Raw genomic sequence first — 24,787 nt, 5'->3', positions numbered from 1 at the left:
TCCTTCCTTCCTTCCTTCCTTCCTTCCTTCCTTCCTTCCTTCCTTCCATTTACTTTATTTATTTAAAAAAATTTATTCACTTTATATCCCTATCATAGCTTCCTCCCTCCTCTCCTCCTGGTCTCATCCTCCCTCCCTCTTCTTCCCCTACTCCCCTCCCCTAGTCCTTAGAAAGGGCAAGCCTTCCTCCCCTACTAACTGACCCCAGCCTATCAAGTCTCATCAGTACTGCCTGCATCTTCTTTCTCTGTGGCCTGGCAAAGATGCCCTGCCAGGCGAAAGTGATCAAAGAGCAGGCACAGAGTCCATGTCAGAGACAGCCCCTGCACCTCTTTCAAGGAAACCCACATGGAGACTAAGCTACTATCAGTTATATCCAAGCAGGGACCCTAGATCTTACCCATGCATGGTCACTGGTTGGTGCATCAGTCTCTACAGGATACCCTGGAGTCAGATTTGTTGGCTTTGTTGGTATCCTTGTAAAGTTCCTGTCGCCTCCTGGTTCTTCTATCCTCTGCTCTTCCATAGACTCCATGTGCTCTGCCCAAAGTTTGGTTGTGAGTCTCAGCATCTGCTTCTACCCCCTGCTAGGTGGAGTCTTTCTGAGAATATTAATGGTAGGCTCCCATCCTGTCCCCTCTCTTCTGCTGCTTTGGTGTCTATTTGTCCTTCTGAATGAGAATTAAGTGTCCTTCCTAGGGTGCTTCTTGTTACTAAACTTCTTTAGGTCTGTGAATTGTAATATGATTATTCTGTGTTTTATGGATAATAATACTCACTTATCTGCTTATAAGTGAGTATATACCATAATTTCCTTTCTGGTTCTGGATTGCCTCTCTCAGGATGATCTTTTTCAGCTCTATCCATTTGTCTGAAAATTTCATGATGTCCTTATTTTTAATAACTGAATAGCATTCCATCGTGTAGATGTACCATAGTTTCTTTATCCATTCTTCAGCTGAGCAACATCTAGGTTGTTTCCAGTTTCTGGCTATTATGAATAAACCACAATAAACATAGTAAAGCAAGTGTCCTTGTTATATGGTGGAGCATTTTTTTGGGTATATGCCCAGGAGTGGTATAGCTGGATATTGAGGTAGAGCTCAATTTTCTGAGAAAGCACCAGATTGATTTCCAAAGTGGTTGTACAAGTTTGCATTCCCACCAGCAATGGAGGAGTATTCCCCTTTCTCCACAACCTCTCCAGCATGTGTTGTCACTTGAGTCTTTGATCTTAACCATTCTGAAAAGTGTAAGATAGACTCTCAGAGTAATTTTGATTTGCATTTTTCTGATGATTACACCAATATTCCTCTGTTTAGAATTCTCTGTTTCGATCTGCTAGTTAGAGTCTTTCAGATGTGCTCAGTAGACTCCTGTCATACATTCAATGCACATCCCATCTGTCTTTCAAAATGAGGATTGATTATCTTACCCCATGTCCGCTCTCTTGATAGTCTTTTTTAGGTGTACAGATTTCATTATGTTTATCATATCTTATAGGTCTATATAAGCGAGTATATACCGTGTTTGTCTTTCTCCTTCTGGGATATTTCACTCAGAATGATCTTTTCTAGATCCCACCATTTGCCTGCAAATTTCATGATTTCCTCCTTTTTGATTGCTGAGTAGTATTCCATTGTGTAAAAATACCACAATTTCTGTACCCATTCCTCCGTTGATGGACATCTGGGTTGTTTCCAGGATCTGGCTATTAAAAATAAAGTTGCTACAAACATGGTTGAACAAATGTCCTTATTGTGTACTTGAGCAAATTTTGGGTATATACCTAGGAGTGGTATAGCTGGGTCTTGAGGTAGCACTACTCTTAATTGTCTGAGAAAGCGCCAGATTGACTTCCAAAGTGGTTGTACCAGTTTACATTCCCACCAGCAATGGAGGAGGGTTCCCCTTTCTCCACAACCTCTCCAGCATGTGTTGTCCCTTGAGTTTTTCATCTTGGCCATTCTGATGGGTGTAAGGTGAAATCTCAGGGTTGTTTTGATTTGCATTTCCCTAATGGCTAATGAGGTTGAGCATTTCTTTAAGTGTTTCTCTGCCATTCCATGTTCCTCTATCAAGAATTCTCTGTTTAGCTACGTTCCCCATTTTTTAATTGGATTACTTGGTTTGTTGCTTTTCAGCTTCTTTAGTTCTTTATATATACTAGATATTAGCCCTCTGTCAGATAAAGGGTTGGTGATTATTCTTTCCCAATCTGTAGGCAGTCGTTTTGTTTTGATGACGGTGTCTTTTGCTTTACAGAAGCTTTTCAGTTTCATGAGGTCCCATTTATTGATTGTTGCTCTTAGAGCCTGTGCTGTTGGTGTTCTGTTCAGGAAGTTGTCTCCTGTACCAATGAGTTCTAGGCTCTTCCCCACTTTTTTTCCAACTGATTTAGAGTATCTGGTTTTATGTTGCGGTCCTTGATCCACTTTGACTTTAGTTTTGTGCAGGGTGATAAATATGGATCTATTTTCATTTTTCTGCATGTAGACATCCAGTTGGACCAGCACCATTCGTTGAAGATGCTGTCTTTTTTCTATTGAATGGTTTTGGCTTCTTTGTCCAATATCAAGTATTCATAGGTGTGTGGGTTTATTTCTGGGTCTTCTATGCGGTTCCATTGATCCTCCTTTCTGTTTTTATGCCAATACCATGCAGTTTTTATTACTGTTGCCCTGTAGTACAGCTTGAGATCGGGGATGGAGATACCTCCAGATGATCTGTTGTTGTACAGGATCGTTTTGAAGATTCTGGGGTTTTTTTTGTTTCTCCATATGAAGCTGAGAATCTTTTTTTTCAAGATCTGTAAAGAATTGAGTTGGTATTTTGATGGGTATTGCATTGAATCTGTAGATTGCTTTTGGCAGGATGGCCATTTTCACAATGTTAATCCTACCAATTTATGAGCACGGGAGATCTTTCCATCTTCTGAGATCTTCTTCAATTTCTTTCTTCAGAGACTTGAAGTTTTTCTCCAACAGGTCTTTCACTTGCTTGGTTAGAGTCACACCAAGGTACTTTATGTTATTAGTGGCTATTGTGAAGGGTGTTGTTTCCCTAATTTCTTTCTCAGCCTTTTTGTCTTTGGTATACAGGAGGGCTTTTGATTTTTTTGAGTTGATTTTGTATCCTGCCACTTTGCTGAAGGTGTTTATCAGCTGAAGGAGTTCTCTGGTTGAATTTTTGGGGTCGCTCATGTATGCTATCATATCATCTGTAATAGTGACACTTTGACTTCTTCCTTTCCGATTTGTATCCCCTTGATCTCCTTTAGTTGTCTTATTGCTCTGGATAGGACTTCAAGTACTATGTTGAAGAGATATGGAGACAATGGGAAGCCCTGTCTTGTCCCTGATTTCAGTGGGATTGACCTAAGTTTCTCTCCATTGAGTTTAATGTTGGCTATGGCTTGCTGTATATTGCCTTTACTATCTTTATGTATGTGCCTTGTATGATCTCTCCAAGACTTTAAACATGAATGGGTGTTGGACTTTGTCAAATGCTTTTCGGCATCTAAGGAAATGATCATGTGGTTTTTCTCCTTCAGTTTGTTTATGTGTTGGATTACATTGATGGACTTCTGTATGTTGAACCACCCTTGCATGCCTGGGATGAAGCCTACTTGGTCATGGTGGATGATATCTTTGATGTGTTCTTGGATTCGGTTTGCAAGTATTTTATTGAGTATTTTTGCATCAATGTTCATAAGAGAGATAGGTCTGAAGGTCTCTTTTTTTGTTGGATCTTTGTGTGGTTTAGGTATCAAGGTGACTGTGGCTTCATAGAATGAGTTTGGTAGTGTTCCTTCTGTTTCTATTTTGTGGAATATTTTGAGGAGAATTGGTGTTAGCACTTCTTTGAAGGTCTTGTAGAATTCTGCGCTGAAGCCATCTGGCCCAGGGCTTTTTTTGGAGGGGAGACTGTTAATGACTGCTTCAATTTCCTTGGGAGATATAGGGCTATTTAGTCTTTCTATCTGATCTTGACTTAATTTTGGTAGATGGAATCTGTCAAGAAAGTTATCCATTTCATTTAGATTTTCAAATTTTGTGCCATATAGGCTTTTGTAGTATGACCTAATAATCGTTTGGATTTCCTCAGTGTCTGTAGTTATGTCCCCATTTTCCTTTCTGATTTTGCTGATTTGGCTAGTTTCTCTCTGCTTTTTAGTTAGGTTGGATAAGGGTTTGTCTCTCTTGTTGATTTTCTCAAAGAAGCAGCTTTTTGTTTCATTGATTCTTTGGATAGTTTTATTTGTTTCTAATTGATTGATTTCAGCCCTTAGTTTGATTATTTCCAGCCGTCTGCTCCTCTTGGGTGTATCTGCTTCTTTTTTTTCTAGGGTTTTCAGTTGGGCCATTAAGTTGTTTGTATGTGATGTTACGGATTTCTTCTTGTAGGCACTTAGTGCTATAAATTTTCCTCTGAGCACTGCTTTCAATGTGTCCCACAAATTTGGGTATGTTGTGCCTTCATTTTCATTGAATTAGGAAGTCTTTAATTTCTTTCTTTATTTCTTCCTTAACCCAGCTGTCATTGAGTAGTAAGTTGTTCAGTTTCCATGTGCATGTCAGCTTTTTGTTGTTTCTGTTGTTGTTGATGTCCAGCTTTAGTCCATGGTGGTCAGATAGTATACAAGGGATTATTTCAATCTTTTTATATCTGTTGAGGCTTGCCTTGTGACCCACTATATGGTCTATGTTGGAGAAGGTTCCATGCGGTGCTGAAAACAAGGTGTTCTCTTTTGAGTTTGGGTGAAAAGATCTGTAGATGTGTATTAGGTCCATTTGATTTAGGGATTCTGTGAGTGCTTTTATTTCCCTATTTGGTGTCTGTCTAGTTGATCTGTCCCTTGGTGAGAGTGGAGTGTAGAAGTCTCCCACTATTAGGGTATTAGGATCAATGTATGATTTAAGCTTTAATAATGTTTCATTTACTAATGTAGGTGCTCTTTTATTTGGGGCATAGATATTCAAGATTGTGATGTCCTCTTGGTGGATTTTTCCTTTGATGAGAATATAGTGGCCCTCTTTATCTTTTTTGATTAACTTTGGATGAAAGTCTATTTTATTAGATATTAGGATGGCTACTCCAGCTTGTTTTCTGGAACCATTTGCTTGAAAAACCTTTTTCCAGCCCTTTACTCTGAGGTAGTATTTATCTTTGTTGCATAGGTGTGTTTCTTGGATGCAACAGAATGTTGGATCCTGTTTCCGTAACCATTCTGTTAGCCTGTGTCTTTTTATTGGTGAGTTGAGTCCATTAATATTGATAGATAATAGTGACCAATGCATGTTAGTTCCTTTTGTAATGGAGTTGGTGATCTTACCCTGTTTCATTGCTTGTTTTCTTTTCATTTTTGTTGGGATATTATCTGTATGCCCTGTTTTCTTGGGTGAAGTTGTTTTCGTTGGATTCGAGTTTTCCTTCTAGTATCTTCTGTAGGGTTGGTTTGCTGTGTAGATATTGCATAAATTTAGTTTTGTCATGGAATATTTTGTTTTCTCCATCTATGTTGATTGAAAGCTTTGCAGGGTATAGTAGTCTGGGTTGATATTTGTGATCTCTTAGAGTCTCCATGATACTTGCCCAGGCCCTTCTGGCTTTCATAGTTTCTGATGAGAAGTCCAGTGTGATTCTGATAGGTCTACCTTCATATGTTACTTGGCCTTTTTCCCTTGCTGCTTTTAATATCTTTTCTTTGTTCTGTAGATTTAGTGTTTTGACTATGATGTGACGTGATGTGTTTCTTTTCTGGTCTAGTCTAGTTGGTGTTCTGTAGGCCTCTTGTATATTTATGGACATCTCTTTCTTTAAGTTGGGAAAATTTTCTTCTATGATTTTCTTGAAAATATTTTTTGGACCTAGGAGCCTGGAGTCTTCTTTTTCATTAATTCCTATTATTCTTAGATTTCATCTTTTCATAGCGTCTTTGATTTCTTGGATACTTTGTGATTGAAACTTTTCTGATTTTACTTTTTCTTTGAGAGAAGTATCAATTTCTGCAAGTGTGTCTTCAGCTCCAGAGATTCTCTCTTCCATCTCTTGTATTGAGTTGGTGATGCTTACTTTTGTGTTTCCTGATCTTTTCTCTAAGTTCTCCAGCTCAAGGGTTTTCTCAGTTTGTGTTTTCTTTATTGATTCTAATTCTGTCTTCATGCCTTGCACCATTTCTTTCATGTGTTTGAATTTGGATTCCTGTCTCTCTATGATGGTCTCTATTCCTTTGTTCATTTCCTTTTTATATGCCACTAATTTTTTCTCTACTTGTGCCTCTATTTGTTTGGCAATGTTTGCCTGTGTTTCTTTAAGGGTTTTGTCTATTTCTTCTCTCTTTACCTCCAATTGACTGGCCAACTCTTTGAAAGATTTGTTCATTTCCTCCTTATGAGCCTCAAATAATTGGGTAAGCATGGCTTTAAAGTCATTTTCCTGTGCTTCTGATGAATTGGAGTATCTATCAATTTTGGGGTTTGCTGATGAAGTCATGATGTCTTGATTTATGTTGGAAGTGTTCTTTCGCGTACCCCTGGCCATTGGCTTATCTGAAACCTCCCCTGTTTGTTTTTGGATTCTGCAGATCAGACTGGTACTGTCTCTCTCTGGTGCCTGGAGAATTCTTCAGGAAGCTGAGAGAGGTCCCGTGTCCTCAGTGTGTGCTGAGGACTAGCTGTACCTGTGGGAGAAAAGTACGCAAGCGCAAACTGGCAAACTGGGCAAATGCAGGCGTGCGTGCCTGTGCCTGTGTGTGTGTGTGTGTGTGTGTGTTTGTGTGTGTGTGTGTGTGGAAGTGTGCGTGGACGTGTGTCTCGAGGGACAGAGTGATGGATAATGTTGAATCCTTGAGTGTGTGGGAGGGGCTCTGCACTGTATATGTCACAGGCGCTAGTGATGATCGCAGTGCAATTTCTGGCATTAACTGCCTTAACTCCTCAATTAGACCCACAGAACAGGAACTTCAATGTCCCAAGTGCCCCCCTGTTTCCCAAAGTGGGTATATGGGTGGGAGGGGGTTCGATGCCTGGCTTCTGTTTTAGAAGGACCCAGGATCTGGGGATCTGCAGATTCTTAAGGGTGCACTCACTTACAGGCAGGTCACTTGGCAGAGATCGGGGTATCCGGACTCTCTGCTCTCTGGTTTGGCCCTTCTTCTTTGATGTGCTCTGCCAGTTCCATGCTGCTGTCACTGCCAGGTTATGAGGTCTTCCTGCAGCATCAGTGATCGCGATCCTGTGGAGCCAGTATGTCGTCTAGCAGACTCGGGCCCTGGGAGGATGGTGCAGCTGCCACACAAATCTGGGACTCTGAGACGGGTACTGCTGGCATTTGCCGCTCAAGGGCTTGGATTGCCGCTCAAGGGCTTGGAGCAGCTGCAGACCCCAGGCAGTTAGGTCTGCGCTTCCCAAACAAGTCCCCGGGTGACCCGAGACCAAAGTTTTTACCTCCTGCGATGTTCCCTGTTGTTTAGAAAGCCTCACCGTTTTTTTCCTGGGTTAAAGTTCCTTCTACTCACCAACTCAGATGTTTAGCTCTTCCACAACTCAGAAACTGTGTGTGCTAGTCGCCGTCTTGGCTCCGCCCCCCAACTATCATTTTTTTAATCTCTACATTTATTTCCATGTTAGAATTTATCACAATATCGTAGGCTCCTGTCCTGTTACTTGTTTTTTTCCTACATACAATGTCCATCCCATTTGTCTTTCTAAGTGAGGATTGATCATCTTACCCCTGGACCTCTTTCTTGTTTTTCCTTAGGTTTATAGATTTCAGTATGTTTATCATATCTTATAGGTCTATATAAGTGAGTATATACCACGTGTGTCTTTCTGCTTTTGGGATATATCACTCAAGGATGATCTTTTCTAGATCCCACCATTTTCCTGCAAATTTCAATAGGTAGTTGTATATTTATGGTTTAATTATCCTGTAATCTACATAGGGAAATAATTATTCTCATTTAATTTGGAAAATATCTAGCAAAGTTCTAGGGGATATAGTGGGATCCAGTTAATATTTTTCATGTGACTATGAGACATTAGATCCAGGCTACGACCCATAGAAGTGCAAAGGTGGTGGGGCAGTAGTGGACCCTTTTCAGTAGTTCTTGTTCATTATGTCTCGTTGCCTGTATGTTTACAAAAACCAATAAACTTTATCATTGTTTCAAATTTTATGCGTGCATATAATGTATTCTGACCATTTTATATCCTATAATTCCTTCCTCATCCTCGTTATTTCTCCTTTTTATTCGTGTGCTCTTTTTATATACCCACTGAGTCCATTTAGTGTTGCCAGTATGTGCACGGGTATAGGACCATCTACTAGAGCATAGACAGCCTGTTAGAAGCTTCATTTCTGAAAAACAAAAACCATAAAACCCCCTGATTTCTCTACACTAGCAGACATAAATTTCCAATAGCTCTTCATACAGAGATGGGACTTTACGACTTCTTTTTTTTTAATTTAATTTAATTTTTTTAATTACACTTTATTCACTTTGTATCCCCCCATAAGCCCCTCCCTCATCCCCTCCCATTTCCACCCTCCCTCCCCGTTCTTCACGCATGCCCTTCCCCAAGTCCACTGATAAGGGAGGTCCTCCTCTCCTTCCTTCTGATCTTAGTCTATCAGATCTCATCAGGAGTGGCTGCATTGTCATCTTCTGTGGCCTGGTAAGGCTGCTCCCCCTCAGGGGAGGTGATCAAAGAGCAGGCCAATCAGATTATGTCAGAGACAGTCCCTCTTCCCATTACTATGTAATCCACTTGGACACTAAACTGCCATGGGCTACATCTGTGCATGGGTTCTAGGTTATTTCCATGCCTGGTACTTGGTTGGAGTATGAGTCTCTGGGAAGACCCCTGTGTTCAAATTTTCCGGTTCTGTTGCTCTCCTTGTGGGGTTCCTGTCCTCTCCAGATCTTACTATTTCCCCTTCTTACATAAGATTACGACTTCTTATCTCATCCATTCTAGGATTTTGATTGGCTTGATATTGTGTAGAACTTTGGCATTAGTCAAAGCCATTGTGAATTCATATGTTCAAATCCCCTGTCATGTAGGGAAAACCATTTTTTTTTTTTTTACTATAGTCATCCACTACTTCTGGCCCTTACAATCTTTCTGCCCCCTTTTCATGGAAATCCTTGAACCACTGAAAGAAGTGTGACACAGATGTCCCATTTAGGGTTGAACACCCCACAGTCTCTTATTACCTACTCATTTACTTGCTGTGGGTCTCTGTATTAATTGGCACACATGCAAAAAGAAGTGTTTTTGATGCGTATTGAGAGACACAACCGTATGAATGTAAGTATAAGTACCTTGCGGGCAGTCTAATACTGTGTCCCTTTAGTAGAACGTTAGAAGTAAGTTCTTCTAATATGAAGTACCCAGCCACATATTTATGGCCTAATGAATAAGACAAAGAATGAGTTCTATTTTGGGGAACGGGATTTGAACACAATAGGAAGTGGTTGGTTAGTCCCCTAACATTCATGCCACTACTGCACCAGTAGCCATCTCTAGCAAGGATAGTTATTATTATACCTTCCAGGTTTATAAGTGGGTAAGCTCTTTGATTAATTTCATCCCCTGTTAATAAACATAGTTCCTTCTAGAACTGTGGTAGTTAGACAGTAGAGTAAAATTTCCAAGTTGGTACCAGTTTGATTTCTTCATACCTTGAGACTCAATTACTTGGGTGTCTTCAGCTATAGAGTCTTATCAAGTTATGGAGGACAATCAAGAGCAGTTACAACAGTGTGTAAGGTTTGGAAGTTTTTTGAAACCACACTGGCCAATAACTTGAAAAGAGGTAACTCGTACTTGGTATTGGACTTGATTGACATTGATATCATATGGTATCTGGAAGAGTCATTGTCCTCCTGTTATAAGGTAATACAATTTATACTGTTTTTATACATGGAGAGATATGTATTTCAGAAGCTTCTATAGTAGTAGGTTTCCATATAGGCTTTACAAAGGTCTTTAGTGTTAGCTAGTTCTCACTCTACTCCGTCTACCCCTTGCCTTTCCATCCCTCATCCCACTCAATCCTCTTTTCTGTAGTTAATGCTCTTTAGTTTTGGAAAACCCTTAGGTAAAAAACAGAACTCATCAGGAAATACAGGGAGTTCTTCCATTTCTTTTCCTATCCTTTCACACTAGAGCCCAGAGTAATTCATTGGCCACCATCAATGAACAAACACGAATTCATCATTATCAACTAAAATCTGTAGTTGTAAATTTTGCATGTAGATGAAGTTGCATCTCTCAACCTTCATCAAAGAGGCTTGTTGTCATTGTTTTTTTCCCACAGCTGGTGAATGGGTAGGCAATAAGGGACCGTGGGGTGTTCAACCCTAAATGGAACATCTGTGTCACACTTCCTTCAGTGGTTCAAGGATATACATTGAAAGGTGGTAGAAAGATTATAAAAACCAGAGGTAGCAGATGACCATAGTGGAAAGATCTTTTTCATACATGAGAGGGGATTTACTCTTAATTTTGTACTTTCTATGAATTTCAAAAAATGTGAAATGACATATATTTACCATTAAAATACCAACAAAAAAAATAAACTGTTTTATACGACCCATATGTTCCTTTGGTTATCTCTCCTTCACTTTAAATTCTTACCAATCACTGATGATTTTATTGCCTCCCTTTTCCTTTCCTAGAGTGTGTGTAATTGGAATCGCATAGCATTCAGCCTTTGCAAAGTGGCTCTTTCAGTTGTTGGTGTGTTCTTGGGGTCTCTCCATGCCATTTTGTACCTCAAGGGTTCATTTGTTTGTATTCCTGGGCTGCTGCTGTTCTTATATTGTTTGATTGTATCACAGTTGTTCAGTTCATGTACTGAAGAACATACTGGTTGCTTCATGTTTTCTTAATCATAAATAATTCTGCTATAACCATGTGTGGTTTTTTTAAATAGGCATAAGTTTTTATAGTCTTCGGATAACTATCAAGAGTGTAATCACTGACTCCTATGTTATGAATGTGTTTTGTAGAAAGCTGCCAAACTGACTTCTAGAGTGGCTGTGCCATTTTGCATTCCTGCTAGCAATGGCGTGTTCCTTCGGCTTCTGCTACCATCATTTGTTCTCTCAGTGGTTTGGATTTTAGCCATTCTAACAAATGTTCAGTTCTATCTCATTTTAATTTTCAGTTCCTCAGTGACACATCACTTTGAAAATTTCTTTTCATATTCTTACTTATCATCTGTATGTGTTTTCTGGGAAGGTATCTGAATATTTTCCCATATTTTAATCAAGATACCTATTTTCCTTTTAAGTCTTAAAAGTTCTTTACATAGTTTTACTAACAGTCCTTTTACAGATACGTCCTTTGCAACTGTTTTCTCTATGGCTTGTTTTTTATTCCCCTTCCCTCCATCCTTTTACATTTTACATTATCTTTCTGAAACTCTGTGGTATCTACTTTTTTATTATTTTTCTTGTCATAGGGAGTTGTCTGAGAAATTCACACTAAAATAAGTAGCTCATATAATTTATTTTCTCAAAGAAGACTGTGGGGACATGACAAGGTTTGCCACTTGAAAATAGCCTGCATTGATATAATTTAATTTAAACATTTGTAACTCTTAAATAATACATTTTTGGAAAGAAATTTTTAATGATTATTCTCTTCAAATGTGAATGACTATAATGTGTATAGAGGGCTATAATTGTATTTATTAGTAGAATTTTAATTCCCTATGGCTATTTATCTGATACTAGATATACTTTAAAGACAAATAAAAGGGAATATGCTCTAGTTTAACTGGCAATTTTCTTAAATAACTCATGTCTATATCCCAAGTGAACAAATTCAAAAGAGAACTAAGTAACTTTGAGGTAAGAAAATTGTATCTGTGAAATATTTACTTGCAATGACAACTTAAAACAGCTTAGGCAAAAGGCAAGTAGGCTGTTATGCTCTGTAGCTGTGAAAGGCAATGGGCAGACTGTTTCTAAGGGTTGTGCACTTGTATGTTGAGCACTTGCACAGATTTGTCTGCTTGTTCACATTATTCCCAGACTGTTTTCTCCCTGCCCCACAGGAAATACTGTTGCTCACGCTCACAAGCTTGTATGTGTGCAGACCATAATCCATGAGAGCTCCGCTAACGTTTAGATGGCAAGCCTCACGGAAAGCATTGTTTGGTGTCTTGGGTAATATGCCTGATGGCAGAGATGAAGAACCTTGTTTAACTGGATAGTATGTCTTCCTTTGTTATCTGCTAGAGGCTAAATTCAACTCTTGAGCTGTAAGATTTTATTGGGAGACTTTTTTTTTTTTAAGAAAAAAAGTGACCACAGTTGAGCATATGTCCTTGTTGTCTGGTTGAACATCTTTCAGATATATCCAGGAGAGGTATAGCTGGGTATTGAGGTAACACTATTCTTAGTTTTATGAGAAAGTGCCAGATTGATTTCTAAAGTGGTTGTACAAGTTTGCACTCCCACCAGCAATGGAGGAGGAGTCCCCTTTCTCTACATCCTCTCTAACATGTGTTGTCACTTGGGTTTTTGATCTTAACCATTATGATGGGTGTAAGGTGAAATCTCAGGGTCATTTTGATTTGCATTTCCTTGATGACTAAGGCCACTGAGCATTTCTTTAAGTGTTTTTCTGCAATTCAATATTTCTCTGTTGAAAATTCTCTGTTTAGCTCTGTTCCCCATTTTTAATTGGATTACTTGGCTTGTTGGTGTTTAATTTCTTGAGTTCTTTATATATTCTGGATATTAGCCCACTGTCAGATGTAGGGTTTGCTCAATTATGTTCATAGCAGCTTTATTCATAATATCTGGAAACAACTTAGATGTCCTTCAGCCAAAGAATGGATACAGAAATTGTGGTACATTTATACAACAGAATACTGCTTAACCATTAAAAACAAGGAAATCATGAAATTTGCAGGCAAATGGGCGGAGCTAGAAAAGATCATCCTGAGTGAAGAGACACACATGGCATACAGCCACTTATAAGTGGATATTACACATATAATATAGAATAAACACGCTTCATTCCACAGACCTAAAGAAGCTAAAGGACAGGAGGACCCTAGGGAAGATGCTTAATTCTCATTCAGAAGGGAAAACAGAATAGACACTGAAAGTGGTAGAAGAGAGGGAACAGGACTGGAGCCTGCCACAGATGTCCTCTAAAAGACCCCAACTAGCAGGGGATTGAAGCAGATGCAGGGACTCACAGCTAAACTTTGGATGGAGTTCAGAAAGCATTATAGAAGAAAGGGGATATAAAAGGACCCAGAGGAGACAGGAGACACGAGGAGACCAACAAAGCCAAAAAATAGCAGGGCCCAGGGGTCCCTGCAGAGACTGATGCATCAACCAAAGACATGCATAGAGAGGCCCTAGAACCCTTGCTCAGATGTTGCCCATAAACAGCTCAGTCTCCATGTGGGTTCCCTAGTAAGAGGAGAAGAGACAGTTTCTAACATGAACTCGATTGCCTGCTCCTTGATCACTTCTCGCTGGTGGGGTGACCTAGCCAGTCCACAGAGGAAGAGGAACCAGGCAGTCCTGATGGGACCTGATAGGCTAGGGTCAGACAGTAGGGGAGGAGGACTTACCCTATCAGTGGACTAAGGAAGAGGGATGGATAGGAGAGGAAGAGAAAGGGAGGGTGGTACCAGGAGGAGATGAGGGAGGGGACTACAACTGGGATACAAATGAATAAATTGTAAAAAAAAAAAATTAATAATAATAATAAATTGAAAAAAAGAAAAAAGTGGTATAAAGAACTCCAGACAGCACAAACAAGAAATGTTCAAGTCATAAATTTCTTATCTTGATGTACCCTATCCCTTCCTTATGTTCAGAGCGTGGTTATCAAACCCTGGGCTTCGCTTTGAGCAGCAGAGTGCTTTGGATGAAACACTGTTCATATTCTACTGGAGGATATTTTTTCCTTCTTCTGAAACTCGTGATATATTCACTAGCTGTGTATGTACAAAGTTCAAAGTGCCAACAAAGAATGTAAATGCTTTACCTTTTACACTGGCTAACACTTACTATGCTGCTAATAGAACTGTGTCTGCTCCATAAGGAAGCTTAAGAGGAGCACACGGAGATAAGCAGCACTCATTATTCTTCCTGTAATTGCAGTGGCTTCTTTGTACAGTTCATTCTCTGCCTGGTGGTAACTAGGCAACAAGAATTGTTACATGTGAACTATTGAGACTAATTAATTGAATCTTTAAAAATCACCTTCCCATCAGTAACGTTTCATATTTTACCCAGATGCTTATCTAAGTCTTCGAATATGAATAAGACTTTATGATTAACGTACCATTATACCTTAATTAGTACTTATTTTACATGGCTTCTATCAAGGCCTTTCTAGCCCACCTCTCCTATCTCCTTCTACCCTGTTTCCCACTATTTCTCTGAAGAGCTGCAGAAATGATTTCTGTTTTCTAAAATTTTATCTATCTATCTATCTATCTATCTATCTATCTATCTATCTATCTATTTATTTATTTTTATTTTAACTTTCCATTGATTCTCTGTGAACTTCCAATCATGCACCTCAATACCACTCCCCTCCCCATCTCCCCACGTTTTCCCTCTGCCTCTGAAATCTTTATTCCCGTGAAAGCTGTAGTGCATCACCTTGTCACAGTACACCTCTTTGCTTGCAAATGCTCACTGCAGTGAGTCACTGGTCTGGTTCAAGGCCTCTGGCTTCTGCCAGACTCTCACTACCGAAGCCTCACCACGACTCCTCTTGGCTATCCTACTGTTGCTCGTGTCATAGAGATTGTGTGGTTTTGGATTCATGGGACAGGTCCTTTCACCTGCTCCGGCTTCTCATAGATGGAGTTGGTGTTGGGGTGGGCCAACTCAAAGCCCTGGATCTGTGCTTGGGTAGTAGCTGAGCTGGTCAACCCATCAACCCTCCTGCACCCACACCATTAGGGTGAGCTCTCCGGTGCTGCCCAGGCTAGGAACAGCACCCATTCTCCCAAGTGCTGCAGCCAGTGAGGGGTGGGGCCAGCTCTCCTGAACCCATGCCACCAGAGCCAACTCTCTCGGAACAGGACTGGAACATTAACATGGCCTCAGGCAGCAGCCCAGACCAGGAACATCTGCATGGTTTGTGGTGATAACAGGCCTTGGACATCAACACAGACCTCAGTTGTGATAGGACCACTGACAAGACATGGTTCCCAGCAGCAGAATAGGCCCAGATGTCACCATGGCCTCAGGTGGCAGTGCAGGCCATTCAGATCAGCATGTCCTCTCTAGGCAACCTGACCCTCAGATATCCGCATAGTCTCCGGTAGCAGCACAGACCAGGGACATTTGCTTGGTCTTTGGTGGTAACTTGGGCCACAGACATCGACACAGACCTCAGCTGCAGCGGGACTCAGGGACCCAAACATGGCCTTTGGTAGCATCCAGGGCCAGGACATCATCCTGGCCCCGGTGTTTGTGTAGGTTCCTAACATCTGCCTGTTCCTCACCACCACTGAGTCTTTAGTTCCACCATTCTCCATAGTGTGTGATCCCTCAGCTTCACTTTTTCACTCGTTCATCTGCTTCATACTTCATCTCTTTCATCTTTTCATCACTCATTTGTCCATCATCGTGGTACCCATGGAGGGTGCTTGGATGTCTTCCTTTTGGTCACTCCAAGGTAGTGGGACCATGCCAGGTGGCTTTTCTTTCTTCTGGCTACCCTGGGCCTGGGGAACTTGGATGGGTGCATGTGTGTCTTTGGAGCAGGAAATTATTTCTTATGATAACTGATAGGGTGTAGAATCAAGTCAAAAATTTCGAGTTGGCTATGTTTGACAGTTGGTAGCTCTGTGTTAGCTGGGTTATTGAACCTTGGTGATTTCTACTTGCACTTTAGAATGAAAACAATAAAAAGAGAAACCTTATAAGAGAAAATTGAGTTGATAAAAGTGAAGCCTTTAAAGGGAAAATGGAAACAGTGAAAACAAACTGTAGAAGACTTTTAGGAGGAGTTACTGTGATAAAGCATGGAGACCCCTCACGTGCCTGGATGCTCAGTGACTGTCCATCCACCCTTAGGTTATAATAACTATGCTGATATTCATCTGCAAAGAGATGCAGACAAGTTAGGCTCTCAGTAATTATTAGTGTTAACTCGCCACTGGAAAGAACTGCTGCTGTGCCATGGAGTTACGTGTTAGGACATTGTGAAGGTAAATATTTTAGACTCGACACCCTGGTGTGAAATGAAGGAATAATCTTACCTTGGTGTTCCAGATCCACTGGTGGCTAGAAGCCATATCCACTCCATAATTAGAGGTAAATATTGAATATGGGTGAGGTGTATAGTTCATAGTAAAATTAGGTAAAGGATTTTATTTTGCCACACCACAGAATCTGTAATAAATAAATTTATTTCACTAGTTATGTTCTACTTTTCTTTCTTTATATGCAGGTTAATTTTTATTTTATACCAACCAAGCATGAAATTAATGAGTTCTTTGTTTACAGCATTGATGTCGCAAAGAAAATATTCATGCCACCGGGTTGTTAGTGTTCATGCACTGTAACTCAGACCACCAGCAAACACATCTGCAAAATTTTCAGAATTCAACTGAAAGTTTTTGTCGTTTAACTTTATATTTAATCCACCCAACAAACTAGTGGTAGGAACAATTGCAACACGTGTACTTACATTTTAGAGTAGATGTGTTTGTGTTGTGACAAACAGGACTATGATGCACTAACAACTCAAAAGCGAACTGATGTTTGCTGTGGAACACTATATTCTGAGTGTAAAAATCCTTGTCATCTTACTCAGAGAACCAACAGACCCTCATCCAGGTCAGGGCATCCCTCTAGAATGATGTGGTGATGTAGGCCGTCACTCACTTGAGATTCCAGCCACTCATTCCCGTTCTCTCCATCCAGCTGTACGCAATCTTGCCTCAGCTGGATTATATGTAGAAGGTGGAAGGTAGAATATGTAGAAGGTAAAAGGGTAACTGAAGGTTGGAGTTCATGTATGCAGTTATGGGAAACCATCATTCACAGTGGTATGAACTTTTCAAGGATGCATTTTTGAAGTCTTCCAAGGTCCTGACCCGGGTGAAATAATTTATTTGGTTGGTTGTTGGTGTTCTATCTGGGTGAACAAATGTTGTTCACATTTTTCTAACAAGAGTTAACACAACAAACAGACATGCACACAACCAGAATTATATTGGATAGTATAACTGAGGCTGTTAGTTGTATTTTTGTCCTGAATTCAAGGGCAAGCTACACATCTGAGTTTTTAAAGATCTCTGGTAAGTGCAAAATTAAAATATTCATGGATAGCACTACAAAAAACCCCACAAATTTCTGTTTTAAGAAAGATGATCTCTCTTGGGAAATTTGCCAAAGGCACAAGTAATTAATGAGTCAAATGTAAACAATTTTAATTTCATAGAAACTAAAAACTTTGTGTACCAAAAGAAACTATTAATAGAATGAAAAGGAAGCTCTAAAAATGAAGAAAGTATTTTGAAATTACAGTGTTCAGCAGAGTCTTGTCTTGGAAGCCTAGCTGAGGTAATAAAGGAATGAAGGAAGAACAGACACAAGGAAACGCATGAAAAAACTGAGATTTGGTAGGCCATGCTCACTCTGATGTAGGGCACCACCTATTAAGTTACGGTCCAGATCCTCAGCTGGTATATTACACACAGTGCAGGGAGGAGGAGTTAGCCAGTCTTGGTAGGAAGATACTTTGGTTGCTAGTTTTTGCACTCACTGCCAACAGCTGCACATGGATCAGAGAAAGGCTTTGCTAGTTCCTGTGGGTCCTAGGCATTGGTCCTTGTCAATAATCCATATTCACTAGGGACTTCATCCTCTCCTTCCCTGCTCACGCAAAGCTTCCTCCACTCTCCATAGCAAATATCAGGTGTAGTAAGTGATTAACATCCCAAATATGCAAAGAACTCCTAGAACTTAATACAAAGAGGACATATTAATACCAACTAATACATGACAAGGTGTTCAACATCAGTAATCAGAGAAGCAGAAGCCAGTTTCTGAGTGAGATTCCTTCTCACAGTGTTAGGATGACTGATCTCAGAAAGCCTAGATACCTAGATGTCTGTCAGTAGGTAAGTGGCTGAAGAAAAGACTTTGATTTCTCTATGTGGAAACTGAAGGGAAAGATAGAACAGAATAGGGGTTCCTAGACCATAGAAAGGGTGTGAGAGAGAGCATGAAGAGATTTTTACAGGTTGAGCCTGGAGGCACAGAACCCAAAGGCTGGAGAACCCAGAGACCTAGGATAGAAAACAATTCCTAATTATATTCCGCTATACTCATAGATTGACCCTGTCCCAATTGTCATCAGAGAGACTTCCCCTAGCAACTGGTGGAAACAGATGCAGAGACCCAAAGCCAAACATTAGGGGGAGCTCAGGGAATCCTGCAAAAGAGGAGTAGAAGGATTGTGGTAGCCACAAGAGTCAAGGACACTACAAGAAAACCTACAGATTCAGCTAACCTGGGCTCACAGGGGCTCACAGAGACTGAACAGCCAACCAGAGGGTCTACATGGGACTGACCTAGGCCCTCGGTATATACACTACAGTTGTGTTGCTTGGTTTTCTTGTGGGATGCCTACCAGCAGGAGCAGGGACTGTGCTGGCTCTTTTGCTTGGTTTGGGGTCCCTTACTTCCTACTGGGTTGTCTCATCCAGCCTCAGTATGAAAGGAGGTACTTAGTCTAATTTCAACTTGATATGCCATGGTTGGTTCAGGTCCATGAAAGGCCTACCCTTTTTTTGAAGAGAAACAAAAGAGTGGATGGAGGACAAAGGAAAGGTTGGCAGGGAGGGTCTGAGAGTGGAGGAGGGTGGGAAAACTGCCTTCAGGACATTATAAAAGCAAAGAAATGAAATATGCATACGTGTGTGTGTGTGTGTGTGTAATGATGTCTAGTGGTTAGCATAGTACAGTGTAGCACACTAGGAAAAATATCTTTGACAACACTTTATTGAATATTGCAAAACAGCCAGCAGAGAGGTTTTTGATCTTTCTACCATGAAAATGATAAATATTTAATATAATAGACATGTCAGTTTTCTTGCTTTGGTTACTGTGCATTGTATGCCTGTAAGTGCTGTGATGTCTCTATACCTCATAAACGTTTACAATCACTATAGCTAGCATTAGGTTAGAGAGTAATAGAAATATACTGTTTAATAGATAAAAGTTTCAATAGTGTAAGATGTGAACTGTTATAAGGATGGCAGTAATGTTCATACAATAATCTGATTATACTTAATGTCACCAAACTGTACACTTAAGATAGTTTTTATGGTAAATTTTGTTATATGTATTTTACCACAATAAAAATATTGGAGGGAAAAAGGAGGTGGCTAGCCACTGAAAAGTTTTGTTGGGCCACTTTTCTGATATCATTTGTTTTGCTTGATATTTATTTTTCATTTTATCTTTGCTGGAAGAAACTAGACTATAATCTGACAAGTTACAGAATAATGATATTTTATAGTTTGCTTTTCTTTTAAGATGAAATATAATATATATGCACTTTTGGATATTTTCCTCAGTTTGAAGCAGTCTTTTCCACAACTAGTCTGAACTTATAAAATTTTATGATACAGTATATATTTTTTTCAAGTAGCTTTGCGGAAAGTAATTCTCTTCTGTTAGAAAATATGAACTGTTGTGATATCAAGACATACGAAATCTGACATTTACCCAAAACAGCTCCTGACATGGCTTTCAGTATTGATTTTCTTTCTTCTCTTCCACTTGCTGTAGTCATCGTTTCTTCATTTTAGATGCGCAGAAGAGAAATGTTCTGTTTATCTTTTGTGACACATTTTGAAGGGTACTGCAAGACTGAAAGCAGACTATACGTGGGACTGTGTTTCACGTGACCTGAGCCTGTAGAGCTGCTTTGGAGATTCTGCTCTGCTGTTCTGGAAGGCAGGTATCGTCTCGCCATTGTATGGGCATCATTTTCTGATGTAGCATTATGCTGTGAAGGAAGGCTGCATATTTGGCTGTTTTTTTTTTTTTTTTGTTTTTGTTTTTTTTTTTTCTGTACCATGGTTCTTCAAGGGACAGAATTCTCACCCTAACACACACAACCAGACACCATTCAGCCTCACACAATTTTAACAGTTTAATTATTCAAAGATTTCTATTCCTTTTCTTTCAGCAGGTTTCTCTCAAGTTTTACTCCCTGTGAGTCAGTCAGGCTGGCACCGTATTTGAAGGACTTGAAAGGTTCCTGACGCTTTGTTGTTCCTCCTCAATCATTTTACGTTTTTTCCATGATAAAAGCCGGTACCCTTTCTCTGTAAAACATTTGAAGAGATCAAAATTTTATAAGTAAAAAGTAAAAGTTCTCCCTTTTTAGGTCTTTTTCTTCTTCCAATCCGTCTTCTAAGTTTAATTGAAAAGTCAGCTTTATTTAGTCTTAATTACCAGTCTCCCATTCTCGAAGTTTTAGGAACATAATCAGATTTTCTCCTCACCGTATCTGCTTGTTGTTGTTTGAATGTGAAACGTCTCCCACAGGATCATGTGTTTAAAGGCTTGCTCTCCAAATGGCTAGACTATTCTGGGAGGTTGTGTGGCTTATAAGAAAGGCCATCGTGAATGGTGTAGGTCACTCACTGGTTGAAGGTCTAAGATCTATCATTCGGCCTCACTTTTTTGTTTGTTTTTCTGTGTAGCCCTGACTGTTCTGAAACACTCTGTATACCAGGCTGGCTTTGAACCCAGAGATCTGTCTCTTTACCTCCCAAGTACTGGGATCAAAGGCATGTGCCTCCACCTCCTGACCAGCCTCACTCTTGTTAGATCATTGTTTCATGCTCTTGGGAGATATGAGGGGGTGAGAGGTTCCCAGCAATATTCCCACAGAGCTAGAGCCTCCTGCTGACATCTCTTCTCCACCAGGATGGGTTGTATCCCCTCAAACCATGGGCCAATATAAACCCTTTTTCCTTTAAATCACTCTGTCAGAAATCCAGGCACCATGGCAAGAAAAGCAGCTAATTGAGAAAGTTGGTACCAACCATTTGCTATCACTGTGGACATCCTGACTGACTGACAGGGTTTGTGGGGAAAATCTTGTCAAGTTTGGAATTGCAGTATATGTATCTATACACCTGGAATGTGGTAGAAGACTTAATGAACCATTCTGTGGAAGCAAGAAATGCCACAGCATTCATGGAAATGTAAAGAAGGCTTGGCTTATGAGGTTTCAGAAGAAAGTTTCTATTAAAGAGCAGGATAGAAGTCTTTTTTTGTTGTTGTTATATTCTGGAAAGGAATATGGCAGTGTTTTTTCAGTGTCCTAAAATCTTGAATGAGAATAAATTAAAAGTGATGAACTTCATGAATGTGGTTGCCAAGTCATATTCAGAAGACAGCATTTCGCAGCACTTTACCCATCCTCCCCATCTTATGTTCTTTCTGACTCCTCTTCCAGCACGTTCCTAGAATGCCTGCAGAAAATCAAGTACAGATGGGGCAAATGTTTTCCAGTTCCCACCCCCTATTGAGGAGCTATTGGCAGTAGATAGCTGTTTCCAAAGGATGCATCATTTATTTTGGACATGTGGTCACTGGATGGAGTCCCACGGCCGTTGGATGGCCGTACACCCATGCACATATTTGTGGCACTCACTGGATTTAGTGCATTGTCAAGAAAATTTTAAAAAAGGAAATAAAGGAAGGAAATAAGGAAAGAAAAGAAAGGGAGTAAGTCGGGAGGGGTATTGTTTTGGTAGTTTTCTTTGGAAGGTAGAGCTTTATTGGAAGAAGTGGGTCAGTAGGTCTGGGCCTTACTTTCTGTCTGGTCTCTGCTTTCTATTCAGATGAAATATGAAGAACCAGAAACTCAAGCATGCTTCCACACCTGATACCCCATGTATGCCACAGTGATGGATTGTAGGTCTTCAAAATGTGTGTGTAAATAAATTTCTCCTCCCCTAAGTTGCTTTCTTGGGTATGTAGCCGTAGCCATAGTAACTAAAGCACTCCTCTTATTCTGCTATTAAATAATAATATGTTTAGGTTTATAAAGTTGGTATTTTACTGTGTATTAATTTACCTTCCTTGGAAGAGATATATGGAATTATTTTGAACATATACCATATTTAGCCAGTTGTTAGTTTCCTGTTGATTGCTATTTCCAAGTTTTCTGAAACTTACACATGTTTGTGCATGTGAGTAACTGGTAGGGCAAAAGGAGTGCACATCTATAGTTGGATAGTTTTTCTCCCGAAGGTCTTTGTAAGTTTGGGCTTTAGCCTGACAGGATGTTCTCATTGCTCTGCTGGCTTGCTGTGATTCTGTGTTCTCTGTGATAGTTTTCATTTGGCTGTCTAATGAAATGTCTACTAATTTGATTCTTCTAATGGGTGAAGTTTAGAGTCTGTTTTCTTTTCTCATTCCGGGTTTTTGATGGTGATCTCTTTCCAGTTCTGGCTGACTCTGCCCTCTCTGTCTGCTAAAGCTGTTAGTACAGTTATTACTCTAGAGTATTGCATCTATTTTAAAATCTTCCCATCTTTCCCCATGGTCCAGACATAGCAATGCTGTCTTCAAAACCTGTCCATATTTTCCCCTTTGGTCTATTAAAGTGCATGAATTGATACAACATGCAAAGGTGACATCCTTTCCTATGTGTTGGTTTTCTCCAGCGCTGCAACGGCACTTCCTACGGCTTCTTTTCTCCTTTACTGCCACGGCTTCTTCTAGCAGGTATAAGAATTTCCCTAACATGTCCTGTTTCATTCTGCTTTTATGCCAATTTTTAAATGACTCTCTCAGTATGCTTTTTCATTTTTCTCCATCCAAAGTTCATTTTTCTTTCACAGTCAGACTCAGAGGGCAGTGTTGGTAGTAGAGGGCATTTCTCATTATTCCATACATCTTTCACACTTGCTAAAGAGAATTAACTAGCTCTTCCCTGTGCTTCCTTTACTCTCTATTATTAATTCAAAGCAAGTTCACTTATTTTGGATCCCATGAGAGGACTCACACTGCACGGAGACTAACAGTTATCTTCATTATGTCAACTACCAGAAGCATGAGCCCACTGCTTCCTGGGCTATACCCACCGTGCACTGATGATCAATTTTTCTTAGTCTGGAGAACCAGAACATAACCATACACTAAGTTGTACAAAAATAAGTTTATGATTAACTAGGAGGCAGTGAGGGACAGAAAAATCTTGGATGTACTGTGTGCTGGTCTTCTGTAGCTCCCTGGGGTACACAGAGTCTTCTAAAGAGGCCTTCCCTATATTACACAGAGTAGGGCCATATGACAGACTTCATGAAGCTTTAATGGGCATTTTGCTCAAAAAGAGAGAGAAAAACAAAGCCTGGGTTGTACCCGGCAGTTCCTCCTGATTCCAGGATGTTACATTCTGGGAACTGGAAAGGACCATCTCCCAGACTGCTTCAGGAAGTTCCCACCTTTTCTGGACAAAGTACATCCCTGGCATATTCCATAGCTATTCATTAGATTTCAGCAAGAAGGTGAGAGAGAGGAGAACTATTCAGCAACTTAATATTTCATAAAATTATCTAGTGGAGAGTTTGTAAGGCTTGGGTTTTTCTTTGCACGTTTTTGATTACTCTCTCACTCTGTTACGGTCTCCGAAGACTTTTAAATTCTTCGTGATTCAGTATTAAAGTTATATGATTGTAATGGACTCTTATAATCCCCTTTAATTTATCTGACATTGATTGTAATGTATTGTCTTTCACTCTTAATTTTCATGAATCGTCTGTCTTATTTTTCCTTAGGTTTGGCTGTGGGTTTGTCTATTTTGTTGCTAATAACGTATATTGTCTTTGCTGTCTCTGCTATCTGACTCATGAAAATATATGAAAGTAGAGAGAGTAAAATCTATATATAAACTTGATTCCCAGATCCCTATATATTGCAAGAAATAAATTGTTATGGCCCATTTTCAGTATGAGGTGTATTTGCAATTCACCAGTTACAGATGAGTAGGAGGCCCCATCCTCCACCTGTGAGCTAGCTCCTGCTTGTTTCAAAATCCCAGTAGTTTAAAAGGTCTGGGCAATAATCAGTCATAGGGCTGAGCCCACAATCAGCGAAGGGGGCAGTCTTAAGCCTCAGCTTAATTCATTAAATAAGGCCTTTTCTCCTAAATCATGAGGATGGGGAGTTTGACAAAAGGACTACGCTAGACGGTATATCTCAAAAGCTCTAGCCTATGGGAGAAAGAGGCAGGAATTTCTTGTGTTCAGGGATTTAAAGACTACTGTCTTTGGCCAAATCAGCCTGACAGCAATTTTTGCCTTTTCTCTGTGCTGGTGTTCCTTTCTGCAGAATAGTATAATAAAACTGTTTAATTTTCAATCATCCCTCGAATTTGTTATTATCTTATTCCACACCGCACAAAGTGATTTATTTCTACTGTGTGAATTTCTAAGGTGGCCTGACTGTGCTACTGTAGACCTTTAATTCTGAAAAAGTTTTCCCTATGGAAAACAGAAAGGCTTTAAGCACTTGCTTATGGTTTTAGTAGAGAGAGATGTATATGCTCATTTCCTAAAAGACAGATTAAGTTCTATGTTTCTATAGGGAAACCTTCACAGATTAGTGCAGAACCAGAAGTTCATTTTCATTACCAACAGACATTTTCAACGAGAGATATCCAGGTCTTCATTGTTCATATGAGAATTCATTATGTTTTTCATGTCTTTCTTGGAGGTCTTAATTTGTTTTTGTTAACATGAG

The sequence above is a fragment of the Psammomys obesus genome, unplaced genomic scaffold (assembly GCF_907164565.1).
Source record: "Psammomys obesus unplaced genomic scaffold, mPsaObe1.curated_primary_1811, whole genome shotgun sequence".
Taxonomy (NCBI): domain Eukaryota; kingdom Metazoa; phylum Chordata; class Mammalia; order Rodentia; family Muridae; genus Psammomys; species Psammomys obesus.
The sequence above is the reverse complement of the archived record's forward strand: the minus strand, read 5'-3'. Positions refer to the sequence as shown.